The sequence below is a fragment of the Branchiostoma floridae genome, chromosome 19 (genome assembly GCF_000003815.2).
Source record: "Branchiostoma floridae strain S238N-H82 chromosome 19, Bfl_VNyyK, whole genome shotgun sequence".
Taxonomy (NCBI): Eukaryota; Metazoa; Chordata; class Leptocardii; order Amphioxiformes; family Branchiostomatidae; genus Branchiostoma; species Branchiostoma floridae.
In genome coordinates, this window is record NC_049997.1 from 697,893 (window position 1) to 713,781 (window position 15,889).

The 15,889-nt window shown below is 41.2% G+C and overlaps 1 protein-coding gene and 1 long non-coding RNA gene across 3 annotated transcripts in view; one reads left to right on the forward strand and one right to left on the reverse strand.

Annotated features, from left to right (window-relative positions):
* The window catches only part of LOC118406608 (prostaglandin reductase 1-like), a 290,606-nt gene that overhangs the window by 206,447 nt on the left and 68,270 nt on the right, over window positions 1–15,889 (reverse strand). The window lies entirely within an intron of this gene.
* Window positions 9,447–10,465, forward strand: LOC118406621. The gene is made up of 3 exons (XR_004830058.1): window positions 9,447–9,723; window positions 9,951–10,050; window positions 10,162–10,465. It is a non-coding gene; the product is annotated as an uncharacterized LOC118406621 (long non-coding RNA).

Sequence of the window (15,889 nt, forward strand, 5' to 3'; positions counted from 1 at the left end):
CCTGCTACCTGTACGGTACCTTACCTGGTCTCCAGACCAACAAGCCATACAACTGCTACCTGTACGGTACCTTACCTGGTCTCCAGACAAACAAGCCATACAACTGCTACCTGTACGGTACCTTACCTGGTCTCCAGACCAACAAGCCATACAACTGCTACCTGTACAGTACCTTACCTGGTCTCCAGACAAACAAGCCATAAAACTGCTACCTGTACGGTACCTTACCTGGTCTCCAGACAAACAAGCCATACAACTGCTACCTGTACGGTACCTTACCTGGTCTCCAGACCAACAAGCCATACAACTGCTACCTGTACAGTACCTTACCTGGTGTCCAGACCAACAGGCCATAAACCTGCTACCTGTACGGTACCTTACCTGGTCTCCAGACCAACAAGCCATACAACTGCTACCTGTACCGTACCTTACCTGGTCTCCAGACCAACAAGCCATAAAACTGCTACCTGTACGGTACCTTACCTGGTCTCCAGACCAACAAGCCATACAACTGCTACCTGTACGGTACCTTACCTGGTCTCCAGACAAACAAGCCATTCAACTGCTACCTGTACGGTACCTTACCTGATGTCCAGATCAACAAGTCATAAAACTGCTACCTGTTCGGTGCCTTACCTGGTCTCCAGACCAACAAGCCATTAAACTGCTACCTGATGGTACCCTACCTGGTCGTCCAGACTAACATTAGCCATAAAACTGATACCTGTACGGTACCTTCCCTGGTCTCCAGACCAACAAGCCATAAAACTGCTCCCTGATGGTACCTTAGCTGGTGTCCAGACCAACAATCCATACAGCTGCTACCTGTACAGTACCTTACCTGGTCTCCAGACAAGCAAGACATAAAACTGCTACCTGTGCAGTACCTTACCTGGTGTCCAGACCAACAATCCATACAACTGCTACCTGTACGGTACCTTACTGGCCTCCAGACCAACAAGCCATACAACTGATAACTGTACGGTACCTTACCTGGTCTCCAGACCAACAAGCCATACAACTGCTACCTGTACAGTACATTACTGGTCTGCCTAAACACCACAAACGACTCAGAAACACCACAAACGACCACAAACGATCTAATATGCAGTGTATATGGGTCAAAGACCTTGTGTGGCGCTCTGGAGACATTGTTCACACATTTATGAATTTAGAAAATGCAGCAAGTCCTACGTATTCACCAGTTATTTCGAGTTAGTCCGCAGGTTTCAAGATCAAAGCGATTCTTTGCCGCCATGTTGGATCGCCCGTGCTAGGAGTCTGCATGGGGAAGTCCTCGATACCTTCCACGGTTCCATAGACGACAGGATGATAAAACTAAGGACGCTGTTCATAGATTATAGCATGACACAACTCTATCATTGTCAACTTATAAAACTTGTATAATAAGTGTTTTTCACAATCAGCCTCAAATGCAGGCACGCATTCATTGACAGCGTGCTCAGCCATCGTGACTGATCTTGAAACCGGCGGATTAACTCGAAATAACTGGTGAATATGTAGGACTTGCTGCATTTCTTAAATTCATAAGTGTGTAAACAATGTCTCCAGAGCGCAACACAAGGTATTTGACCCATATACACTGCATATTAGAGTCGTTTGTGGTCGTTTGTGGTGTTTCTGAGTCGTTTGTGGTGTTTAGGCAGACCCGTACCTTACCTGGTCTCAACTGTTACTAGCGGTGGGTACTGGTATAAAACCGTTTTCTCTTGTTGGACCAGTCCAGAAAAAACGGACCTGAAATAATTCAGTGGACAAGACCAGATGTTGGACTGATTAAAAAATGAACAGATTATACTGGCACTATGGCGGCAGACGTACATGTGTTTTGGGGCTTATTGGTCCAAGAAAATAGCAAGAGCGAAGTAGAGCTGAGTAGAGTTGGTAGTCATTTTTATCAAATTTCTACAGTCAAATGTGACGATGGTCTAGTGTTGTTTACCAAACAGATTCCTTTTCAGCAAAATTTAACATTGCTTTGATTCACCAATCATGATTTAATAGGTCTAGGTTCAGATCCGGACCTGGACCTGATCCTCTGGACCTGGACCTGAATTTTCTGTAATCTCCAAGCAGTATCATAAGCTGTGGAAAGTCAGTTTAGCCGACAGAGGAGTAAATTGGCCACGTGATTAAATTTTCTGTACCGGTACGTATCCACCCCTAACTGTTACCGTAATAAGCTGTTTGGTATATCTTACCTGGCTTTATGGCAGGAAAAAATTAAGGAAAATGTGAAGATGTGAATCGGTCTGCCTAAATACCACAAACGACCACAAACGACTCGGAAATACCACAAACGACTCTAAAATGCAGTGTATATGGGTCAAAGACCTTGTGTTGCGCTCTGGAGACAAATGTTTAAACATTTATAAATTTAAGAAATGCAGCAAGTCCTGCGTATTCACCAGTTATTTCAAGTTAGTCCGGCGGTTTCAAGATCGAAGCGATGCTCGGCCGGCATGTTGGATCTGCATGGGGAAGTTCTCGATACCTTCCACGGCTCTATAGACGACAGGACGATAAAACTATGGACGCTGTCGGTTCATAGATTGTAGCATGGCACTATTCTATCATTGTCAACTTATAAAACTTGTATACTAAGTGTTTTTCAGCCTCAAATGTGAGCAAGCACGATCCAACATGGTGGCCAAGAATGGCTTTAATCTTGAAACCGGACTAACTCGAAATAACTGGTGAATACGCAGGACTTGCTGCGTTTTTTAAATTCATAAATGTGTAAACAATGTCTCCAGAGCGCCGAACAAGGTCTTTGACCCATATACACTGCATATTAGAGTCGTTTGTGGTCGTTTGTGGTATTTCCGAGTCGTTTGTGGTCGTTTGTGGTATTTAGGCACACCCGATGTGAATTCAGTTTATTGCTGTCATTACCAATTCCGAAAGGAGGAGGAACACCCGCCTCACCTTTTTCTATAAAGTAGTTAATAATAATATCAATATAGAGGCCAGTAATATTCTCAAGCCTGCCCATGGGCGCACCCGGGGTAGTCACGACTACAAATACCAACCCATATTTGCACGTACAGACATTTACAAAAACTCGTTTTTTCCACGCACAATTCCTGACTGGAATGCCCTGCCTGGCACGGTTGTAAGTGCTCCCAACGTTGAGTGCTTCCGTGCCAGGCAAGCGGCTTGCCCACCCTAACCCGGGAGCCTCAGCTTCCCCCCTACGATGCCCCATGCGGGGCTATTTGGGGGTACCCTTAGTATGCAGATGCAGAATTCAATATCATTTCGCTGCAATTCATTTTGACCTACGTTTTTGGGGGAATGAAATTATCTTTTTCAAAACATAAATGCATTACATTGCATACATACATTCCATAGCATACATAAGTCACTGCCTAGCTAAACCTGAGGTATAAACTAGGCCTCCTTTATAATAACCAGTCTATGAGGTTATAGAATACTGATGTTGCCTTACCTCTCATAATAAAAAACACCGGGCCGTGCACCACATAATTGAAACCAATACAAAGAAGCTGAAAAAGTAATATCGTTTTAAAGATGGCCAAATACCTACCCATTTATTGATCATGATGAGAAACAGTAACGTTAGGTTGCGAATTTGTCCGAGCTCGAGCTGCTGACGCCGTGGAATCGCTAAAAAAGACGAGAGTCGAGGGCAAAAGTTACCCGTTGGTTGTTAAACCGTTACTATTTGACGATCCCACCATAAGCAGAAGAACTTCACACTGTAGCAGCAGACATTTCCATGTGTTTTTCGGTCCTGAATATTTGGCAAACTTCCATGCATGTCCACGACGGCACAGTTCGATTTCCGAAATATGGTGGCCATGACTGGTGACCCGTAGTCCAGATGACCTAGGAGCATGACCTACGGCCTGTGAACTCCTGTTTATTCATATGGAAGCGCCCCCAATTCAGCGTTGTCCTGGCACCAGTACTGCTGTTAACTTCTTTGACCCTAGGATGAAAGGACACGGTCCTACCACAGCAACGACTGCCTAACGCCGTCCTTAGTTGTACAGTTATTTCTGTTAACGCTATGTGTATGGGGTGCGAATCTACGGTTTGAAATTTGAAAGAAAACGCGGTGGTGGAGCGTACTCAAATATTGGTTGCTCTGTTGATGTTTTATTTGTATTAAGCGAGTCATTACCATGGCGGTCTGTCTGCCCAGATTAAATTTACACTTAAGTATTTCGAAAGATCAATAAAATACCGTTTAATTCTTGATGTTCCAAATTTTGGTGTAATAGAATAGGTATAGCGATTATTTATTTTTTTTTAATTTACTTTCTCGGATCTGCATAGAAAATGCCTGGCGACTTTCTATGCTACAGAAATATTTAGATCATGAAAATATATAGTCTTTATGGAAGCCAGTTTCATACCTATTCATGACAATAGCATAAGATCGTCAAAAAAACTCTGGCACTGGGCATAGGACAGTGAAGAATTTCAATAAGAGTTTAAAAAAACACTGATTACTGTCATTGATCAATCGTTAAGAAACAGATCGATCTGAATTACTGATCTCCAAGCAGATTCTACAACGGCATAAGATAGTACCGAACTGGCCAAGGAGTGTAGTCAGCCAAGTGGTGTACATTTGCCGGTAGCGAAACTCACTCTTACGCCAGCTTCAATCCTCTGCCTGCTTTTCATACTATCTAATGCTACCGTAGGATCTGCTTGGAGATTACTGAATTATGTCATGTTACACTATCACTATCACCTTTGCCCATAAGGTTATGCATTTACATGTATGTGGATGTTTGTGGATGGAAGGACTGAACGGTACAGAAAAAGCTTTATACCTTACATGGTATCCTTGCTACGCAAGAAACCTGTTACGTACCTCCTTATAACTTCCGTGGCTACCCCTAGTCTTTACTGAATATGATGTCGTGTGCGTTCCTCATTGGGCCTTAAATGTAAAACCAAATGAAACATTTACTGTTAAATTGTAAAACAAGTAACTTTTATTCTCACGACGATTGATGTAAATGTGCCACTGTAAAATAATAATTATGCTGTACAAAGTTTAATATAGATAATATATTTATAAGCATATATGATTTTAAAAGCAGTATGTAGATAAAAGATGTAATGTAGTGATCATATACTTGAGGCATTTGAAAGTTACGTGAAATGAACATCATGTTATACAAATAATGCAAACAGGATACACATATACAGAGTTGCAAAGGTCGACGTACATGGTTTTACCGCGCTGTCGGGGTTATACCGCCAATTACGGGGTGACATACCCTTTCTTTGGCTGATAAAAGACGTGGATGTGCCAGACATTGCGTCTGGATGAATGGTGTAAGTCGTTGATACGATACGAAGGTATACCAGGTCATATTATCTTGACATGGTTTTACAATCTTTACAAAAATGGTTCTCAATAACAACATATTGCCTATTGCCATAAGCGAATCATGGCAATTTCCATTTCAAATTGTTGTCTCATAAACAATTGCACGTACTGGCAAAGTGTCCAAGTTTTCGTCGCCATGCATATGTTTCAAAATGCAATCAAAACATAACCTTTTGGCGAGGGTAACAACAATACTCTGCGTCGGAGGTTACCTGGGCCTTTGCCACAGAGTAATAACATAGGTCGCCAAAGCCAAACACGGATACTATAAACCTACATGTATGTCTGCAGGATGTTTAAGAATATCAAGTTAAAAGACAGTTTCAAGTTGCAATATTTTCAAGGCATAACATGTATTGCAGTTTGTAGCTACCCTCCGTCAAGGTACTGTTAAGGTGATAATCCTAAATACCGTCTTTAAAAACAATGGATAAAGGTTACTCCACAAATAATGAACTACCTATAGCATTAGAATGAAAAGGAGTAAATCAAATATGATACAGTGGAGCTGATGGTGCTGACTGTACGGGTACTGCTGGGGAGGGAGTTCCTAAGGGAAATTGATCTTTAGCATATTTTCTCTGCGATCGGGCGGTCTTTCGGGTAGCGGTACAGAAAATTGAGGCCCTGGTCCGGTCCAGGTCCAGAGGATCAGGTCCAAGTTTGTGCCTGAACCTGGACCTTATTGTCCTTAAAAAAGTTGTTATTCAAAAGAATGGTCCATTTCGCTACAAATGAGAAATCTGTTTGGTGGAGTATTCGACAACAGCAAACCCTATCAGTTTGGATAGGCCATATGATAATAACGTTAATGTTCCTCGGTGTGTATGGTGTCATAACGCCTGGTCCTTGGCTATAGCAACCTCATAAAACCATGTCGTTCGCTTCGCTCACATCGTTTTTTTAAAAACCTAAAAGGCTAAATGTGCGATCAACTGTAAAACTTGGTAGAAATAACTAAAGACTCTACATCGCCCTTGTCATTCTATTCGAACGGAAACGTATGACATTCGCTTTCATTGAAATGTCGAAAATGGCATTTTTTGGGTCGAAAAATAAATCGGCTTTATTTTCGGTGAAAACTACATGGTTGTTTAGGAAAATTCCTCTTTTAACCATTGCCAAAAAATGGCAACTTATTTTTTTCGGTTTGTTACAACAGTAGACTTTACTCTATTTTCTTCGAAATGACTTACCTTATTGACTACATCATTTAGTTATCAGCGGACGTCCTCAGGGACATTTAAGAAGTGGGCAGCATTTTTACACCAGGTCATATAGAAAGCTTAGACAGCATCGAACAATGGTAACGTTTGTTACAGTCATTTCTGTACAACATTTTGTTAAGCAAAGTGGGATACAAATGGCAGCCAACAACCCTTTCTTGTTTCATTAGAAGGCCAGAAAAGCTGTTAAGAATCACAAAATCGGTCATTTCTAGTCTTATACGTGCATAATATAACCGTGGCAACCTTCGTACTCATGGTGGTAACGTTTGTTACCGAATTTGGCGACAGGCATAAACCACCTCACACAGCCTACAAGATCAGTGATAGTAGCGATCTGACGTGATCAGGGAGAGGGACTGGGTAGCTAGTTTCATCTGGCGAAAAATCATCCTGGGAACTAAATTGTTACATTTTGGCTATTATTTATATTTCAGCCATACATATTATGGTGAAATATATTGTATTCGTAATGTTTCTTTCTTTCTCCTGTCAAATCTTCAAAGTGATTCATCTCCGCCGTTCCTGGACCGAATGACCTGAAATTTGGTACAGGGGTAGAATGGGCCAATACCTTGATGCTTTTTTTCTCAGTTTTTTTCATATCTGCCTCTAAAATGATTTTATTGAGGTTTAAAGGTCATGTTTTGACCAAAATAAAATATATTGTCCCCCTGTACCCTGGTCTTACAATGGAATGGTCTGAAATTTGGTGTAGATAGGCATTAGATAGTTGGTAAAATGATCCAAGTAAAAGTTTTGACATAAACTACTTTAAAATAATTAATTTTGGCACACCTGTGCGCGAAGACGGCGAAGGCTAATTAATATTAATAAGCGGGGCCCCACGATTCCGTATATACTGCAGTGTTCCCGCCAGAATTTTTTTCGGGGGCCGCCGAAGAACGCCGAATGCCCCGGCCCGGCAGGGTCCAGGGGCAGAGCCCCGTTGGGGGTCCCAGGGGGGCGAAGCCCGCCTGAAACTCTTGCACTTTAGGCTATTCAGAAGGCTTATTGTATCAGTTTTTAGGGGCATATCTGTAATAATCACAGCAGTCACTTAACTTCTCTTCAGGAGTTTAGCGTAACAGTATTTCAGGTCAAACCGTCAAAGGCAACTAAAAACAAACTTTAGCGTGGATGACTTCAACAGTACTTATAACTTTTGTCCGGTTTGCCATCCGAAGTTGAATCGCTATCGATGGTATTTTCGCTGCACTGTTAGCTCCGTACGTTTTTAGAAGGTTCCGTTTATCACGGAACTGCTGTTGTTTCAGAAATCTCACGGACTTATGCTTACAAACATTCCTAACTTGTGTTTCTTCTTCTTTCTTTATAATAATAATAATAATAATAATAATCTGGTGTATTTTGCAGCCAGTAGGTACCCAAAGTATGAGTAATGAGGCTGTTTAACGTGGTCGAGGCACCTCCTCGAGCACGGGACCCCCGTTTTACGTCCCTCCCGGAAGACGATTTCGTGAAAACTTCGTGAGGCTACAGCAATCCGGACGCTCTTTCTCCTGTCAAATTTTCAAAGCGAATCATCTCCGTCGTTCCTGGACCGAATGACCTGAAATTTGGCACAATGCATATGGTAGAGTGGACCAATACCTAAAAGTTTGGTACAGGCGTGCATGGAGTATTTATTCAAAGAACCCAATTTTCATTTTTGGCGTATATCACTTCAAATGACCCATTTCGGGGTTTTACGGGACGTGTTTTGGCCATTCTCGACGTTTAGTGCGTTCCATATATGGCAAACAAAGCAATAACTCCCACCCTGGGCGACAGGTGACAGGTGTCAGTCTGCTAATTAATTGAATTGTGCCGCCAGTCAATCAGCGAAGAGAAAGGAACACTTCGTCGGCAATGACGCAACATTTGATTGTCATGTTTATATGTAGACGGAACCATTCATATTTGAGAGGATTTTGTAATTTATGTTACTCCATAAAAGGTTACTGCAAAGAAAATAGGAATATAATATGTGAGCAATAATTTGAAAACAGCAATTATAAATATACACAAAATATATATACGGAAAGAAAGTTTTAGGTTTGAGATTTTTATGCAGACCTTCTTGAAGATTCCACCCCGGACTCGTCCATTTTTAATTTTACATTACGTCACAGACTCCCGCAGCAACTGCAACTGTGCGCCCAAGTCTGCGGTTTTCTGCGCATTTTACGTCAGCTTCTACCCAGTTTCGGTTGTCATCGGTAGCAGGACATCTTTAGGTAAGAAATGGCTATCCTTACATTGTTCACTCCGTTGTTAATGTACATTGAAAGGTGTTTTCGTTTGTGAAATTTGTCAAAAAAACGTTGTATGAGAACTGTGGAACGCTGGTACCGAAGGCAAGTGCTGACAAGCCACTGCCGTCGTTGTGTATCTCCGTTTGTTGTCAAAAACATACATGAACTGATAACGTTAGTAGTCGAAATCAGTTTTCCTTGGGAAAGGGCTAAAGATACTTCCACACGAGATGTCATGGTGTTTTCTGCATCATTTCTGTTTTTTGACGGTAACTAGTTATCTTTATTTTGATCGTGACGACGTCCACATACTAGTATTCTTCTGTGGGGAGGGGGGGGGGTCAAATATATCATGCTGCTTATTGTGTAACAGTGGGGTTTAAGCGCTGCCAAAACTGACCACGCCAGTTGCTCTAGAGCTTTTGGTGTTGTGGTTTGCACGTTGGATTTGTAATCCGCCGACCCAGGGTCGATCCCCGGTATCGGCATGTTTGTTTCTTTCTGTTTTTTAATTTATAATTTTGTTAATATTAATATTAATTCATCCTTTGGACTGTGATTTGTGTAGATGTTATACCAAATGTCACTCGTTTGACTTCTATATGATGGCTTTAATTTCATTCATGTCAATCGTTTTTGATCCTGTCAGTTGTACTTTTTCATTTGCAAGTACAGCTTGTGTATATGTATTTATTGTACCTCTGTTGCCATATTCCTTTATCATTCAAAAGCATTGTGCATTAACATTTTGAGGTGTCCACAAATGTGTAAAACAATGATTGACATGTCTCTATGTTTGTTTTTTCAGCAGTAAGAAGATTGTGCTCATGACACACAGCAGGTAGGGCCTGTTGTCTTTTGTCGCTAGACTTGCATGTACATGTAGGTGTAGACTGTAGAGACAGGTGCAGCATTGGGATCGACGAGAAGATTATGTGTAACACAAACACATTGTTATCTTCTGACAACAATATGTATTCTTTCCAAGTCAATGGTATAATTATTCAAATATTTGATTGATGTCTGCCTTGAAATGCCAAATCTCACTCTCCTGTTTGTATCATTCAGATGGGACCTCTAGAGAAGAAAACAATTGGTCCATGAGAAGCTGTACGTAGGAGGAGGCACACAGATCTTGTCCCAAGCAGCAACAGATTGATGGCAGATTGTAAGTAATTGTGGAAATGTGTACTGTTTTCAAATCTGTCTATAGTTTGATGTCTCTGCTTTGCATTGATATTCTAACTTCCCTGTTTCTGTCCTCCATACCCCTCTACAGAAGAGAAGAAGAGCTTGGTCCATGACAAACTGTATGTGGAAGAAGCAGACAGACTTGATCCCAACCAGCCAGAAAAGGACACGCAGATATAGATTGCAACCGATTCTGAAAAGATGTATAAAAAATTATATTTTGACGGAATTGTAAATTTTCTGCGATTCTGCAGATTAACTTATAACAATGTAAAAACTTTACCTCAAATTACATGTATTTACATTAAGACAATCAGGTTGTGAGAGCAGACAAGTGTAAAATTGCCATTTTGTAAAAGTAAAACTGTAAAGACTGAAAGTTTTTTTCATTCTTTTTGTTCTTGTCTGTGTGTATGTTTATGCGCGTGTGTTTGTAAGAGAGAGATGAGATACTAGTAATCATTCTGAACTTCATCCCACTTGCTATCCAACGTGCCATCACCATTTTTTTAATACAATAAGACCAGAGACTTCATCGTTGTCAAGACGTGTATACCAAAATTGCAAAGGCCCTGGAGGTATATATCACAGGCATTTCCATACAAAATTTTGTTACAATACGATGGCAATACGGAGGGACCAAACATGATAATAAAAATGGTCATAAATTCATCATCTTGAAGTGATATATGCCAAAAATGTTAAAGTTCTACCTTTCATATGCCGAGGGCACCCTTATAGCAAATTCCATGTTATTCTGTTGTAATACGAGACCACAGAAATCTCCATTATGGAATGTTTGATTTTTTTTCAATTTATGTGATTGTGGAATAGCATTGTTGCATGGGCAGAGGGGCGGATTGAAAATGGTTCATTTGCTCATAAGTAGATGTCGGCCTTAGTAGTAGTTCATTTCGAGAAATTACTGTTAGAATGTTCTATTTTTACGCAGGAGTGATTTGGAACAGTTCAATTTTGCATGGGAACGGGTATGGCTGAAATATGCTGTATTTGCTCTCAAGCAAATGTCGGCCTTTCTAGTTGAATTCTTCGTTTCTTCTCAGGCGACAGCTATTTTCTGGGGGTTGAAATCCCACCCGAGGCTATAATAATCTTCCAAGCCATGAACCAATACGAAAGTTGTGGTGCATCTTTTGTAAAACATTACAGGGATTGTGGAAAAACAAAGGGACCAGTCATGTTGTCTATAATTTGCTCAATATCAAGTCGTTAAGTCAGGCGACAGCATTTTCGACGTTTAAATGAGAACGAGCCATGAATGCCTGTTCATATAATCTGTTCATTTTCTAATATGTTCAACATCCAGTCCATCAAATATTTTCAGGTCCGTTTTTTTCGGACCGGTTGGGCCAGTTGTCTTGTATGCAGGGGTTGTCAAACGTTAACTGTTCCTTAGGGGGTAGCGGGAGACGATGGCAGACACCAGTAATTGAGGAAGCAGATTTTGCAGGTGTGTCGGGCAGCGTCCATTCAACAGTTTGTAATGTAATGTAAGTTAGCAAGGAACAAAGGCATGTATGTATTGTTATTCTTCAAATAAGTTGAGCCTACCTTTTACTTATCACAGCTGGACTTAGGTTATATAATGAAATTATTATGTTCAGTATGGACGTCTTGAAACCCTGAGACTGTTTACAAAATTGGCATTGTTATTGGGTCGCGGTGCCAACACTTATCTGCCGGTCTTAATTTGGCTCTTTGAAATCTGATCGGACCAAACATGCCAGATGAAATCACCGAATACGAAATATTTTCAATATGCTCTTGGTACACTTTTTTGTAGCATAACTTGAAGTTTTCTGAGAATACCCTTTTTTCATGGGTCCGGCCAATATGATCAAATTGATAACGGCATTATTACGTCATCTTACGTCATCGTAACGTCAAACGTCAATTACTTGTCAGATATCGACATCATGTCCTAAAAATTTGATGGCCCTACGGCACGTCGTGTTACAGTTATAGGACTTAGAAGTGGAGGGCCTAAAAAGCCCCCCCCCCCCCCCCGGTCCAGAGATGACCAAAAAAGCCCGGTCTGAATAGGGTAAAGGCGATTCCATTGGATTTTGTTTATTTGAATTCAGCTGACGCGAGTTATTAAAACGTTTCCCACAATTGCATTTAGTATTCAATACACGAAACTACTGTGATATCTGACTGCACATTTAACAAATAAAACAAAATACTGCACTATCAATGAAAATCGGCAAAATCTGATGTGATGATTTCCTTCGTACACTACTCATGGCAACGCCCACATGTGACGTCAGACGACGTATATGCAGGACGACGGCGTCGTTCAGCTCTAATACGTCCGTCCACTCTACTCTTCCAAAGTGTCTCAATTCCACGCCTGCTGTACTAACATGTCTAACAACACGACAGCTCAACTAAACGTGACAAATGCAACGGCAGAGTTTGACTGGGAGCCGTATTTCTACGCGAGTTCCCCGTATAGAGAACTCCAGCTGGTGTACCTGGGCGGCTCGCTGCTGTTGGCGGTTGGCGGGAACACCGCGGTGCTGCTGACCGTCCTTCTCACAGAGGACCTCCAGACGCCGGGAAACGTTCTGCTCTGTGCGCTGGCAGTCTCCGACATCTTCCAGGCAGTCAGCAAGATCTCGGTGGCCATGTATTTCCTGGTCGTACGAGAGTCTTTAGCATGCGATGCCTTCCAGATGGCAGCCAGCTTCGCGTACCTTTTCTTCTCGATGTTCTCCATCTGCATCATCGCACCCATCTCACTGGATAGATACTGGTAACGTTACTTGTCTTTCTCTTCAATCACTGCACCCATCTCACTGGATAGATACTGGTAATGTTACTTGTCTTTCTCTTCACTCACTGTACCCATCTCACCGGATAGATACTGTTAACGTTACTTGTCTTTCTCTTCAATCACTGCATCAATCTCACTGGATAGATACTTGTAACGTTACTTTTCTTTCTCTTCAATCACTGCACCCATCTCACTGGGTAGATACTGGTAACGTTACTTGTCTTTCTTTTTAATCATCGCACCCATCTCACTGGATAGATACTGGTAACGTTACTTGTCTTTCTTTTTAATCATCGCACCCATCTCACTGGATAGATACTTGTAGCGTTACTTGTCTTTCTCTTCACACATCGCACCCATCTCACTGGATAGATACTGGTAACGTTACTCTTCTTTCTCTGGTAAGGTATAGATTATCAAGAAAATATAAAAATCCCATTGTTTAAACCAAAATCAGTGATTTTTTTAAGATTTGCCTTTCAGAAACCCGTTGCAATGGAAACACGGAAAATTCTAAACATAGACTATTTTTTGTAAATTCCTGCCAACAATATTTTAGGAAAAGTCACCAAGTTTGTTTTTTCTAGCACAAGCCTTTTGGGACCTATAGGACGTCGAAGTAGGCGCGGGCACTTTTAGCCCCCACCACCACCCCCCCCCCCCCAGTCTGGATAGGGTTAAAATTGTTGCTGCCTAAGATTTAGAGAAGATTAACACGTTTGTGTCTCTAGTTCGGTTATGCTTTGTGCGATATGAAAATTACCGGGGCCTGAAAAACGTACTCTTCTGGTCTAAATAGAAGTGTACGTATGAAGCAGTTGAAACTGTGCATTTTTTTTCTATATTCAAAAGCACATTACAAGGACAATATGGCACTGCACTAATATCAACACCGCCACATAACAAATTACAAATGAATTAAGGAACTTAGGTAAGTAGTCAACATATCAGTGCGCCGAGTCCCACCACTCCAAGACATACAGGAGTCCAATTAGCCTAATTAAGTACACATGAAAAAGAAAATTAACAAAAGTAAAGTTGAGTTGGGACTTCTATATCTACTTGTGAACTTGACTGATACAGTCATGTAGAGGTAGAAGCGCTTAGTATCCTCAATGTTAGTCTGCGTGAGTTGCATCGTTTTAAAGTTGTACTCAGACGGTAGCAACGTGGAACCTCTGAGGATAAAATGTAATATGGCATTGTCTGACATATTATTAAGGTTAACTCGATAACCAAGTAAATCTGCAAGATTGCCGAAAAATTCTGATTGATCCCAAATGAAGCATATAGTGTAATACAGATTCGCAACGACACCCGCGTCTACAGGAGGCACTGGGAGACTCCTTGGATGAACAAACTTTGATTGAGAGCACAGGTGCCGGTGCGAAGCCGAACAAGAAGGGCGCAGGTGTAACGAGGACCACAATCATAGTGTGGGGGACGATTGGGACGTACTAATTTGATTAGGTGTTTCCGAAACAAAGAGTAACGTAAGTAACAAAAATTAAGGTCCAAATCTATCAGTAGATTGCATCGAAAGTCGAAAATTTGACCTATTTCTGAAATTGTAACAAGTACCTTGGGAAATTTCGGGGAGGGGGTCAAATCTATAATGTACCTCCGTGTTAGGCAATGTACTATTTTTTAGAATAAAGATAGACGATGAATATGGCGTTTACTAGAGAGAGTCTCCCAACCTAGTTCTTGGCAAACAGATTTGTAAGATGAGCCTTTAACTGCTCCTGATACGATAAGAGAACATACATTTAAATTCGTCCAATAAGATTGGAGTCCTCGGCAGTACAACCATGCCAAACAACATCCGCATATTCGACACAAGGGCGAATAAATGGCTTATAAATCGTTTGTAAAACTTTATGAATTAATTTGAATTTTACGCAACGAAATACTTGCTTAGACCTTTTAGCGAGCATCTGAATGATGTGGTTGTGCAAAGACAAGTTAGAATTCAAAATCACTCCAATATGTTTGTGGAATAAAACTCGTTTAATTTCAGACGTTCCAAGATAAAGGGGGGTGGGTGGTTGACAGGGGATCTTTTAGCAGAAAATACCATTTCTTCATTTTTTTGGTGGATTTAAATCCATCAAACATTCATGGGACCAGGACAAAATTGTAGATACATCAGAGTTGAGTCGATATGCAGATGCAATTGGGTCTTCAGCAACATCAAGCAGAAAACTGTAATCCACAAATAAAAAAAAAGTAAAGTTCGATTCGATATAGACCTCTTCGTCTTCTCAATTCTCGACACACCCCTTCAGGTTCATCTATTCCCCTCTACGCTACCCGGGCATCATGACCAAGACCCGCACGGCACTGCTGACAGGGGCTGCCGCACTCCTGTCCTTCATCACTGTCGTTCCACCTCTGATCGAAGGAGGGCGTGACAGCTTCTACCCGACCTACATCACGTGCAGGTATGATTACAGCAAAATCTTGACAATCTTCGTCTTGTTCATTTTAATGTTTAATCAGTGATGCCAAGCACGTAGGTCCTTCATCCATGGCCATTTGATTCCTCTATTAAAAAAAAGCTAAGGCTGAGATGAACTAGAAAGGCCGACATTTGCTTAAGAGCAAATACAGCATATTTCAGCCATACCCCTTCCCACGCAACATTGGACTGTTCCAAATCACCCCTGCGCAAAAATGGAACATCCTCTTAACAGTACATTATCCCCCAAAGTGGACTGGTATTGTGAATTGACTCCAGGAAAAAACAGAGCTTGCTTCTATTTTTCAGAAAATGACAATAATCACACCTTCCATTCAGAAAATTTTCATCATGACTGAAAATTGTTGAATGACTTCATGTAGTGTCATTAACAATTTTCAGTACGATAACTAGGTGTAAGTTTAAAAAAGTATAAGCTCCTTGTGATGTGGGTACATTTATTATTGCAATGAACTTTTTTTATTCAAGTGGGGCATACGATTTAATAATTATCAAGCAGGTGCAGGTACTGTAGGAGCGTTTGTTTTCTTCAAG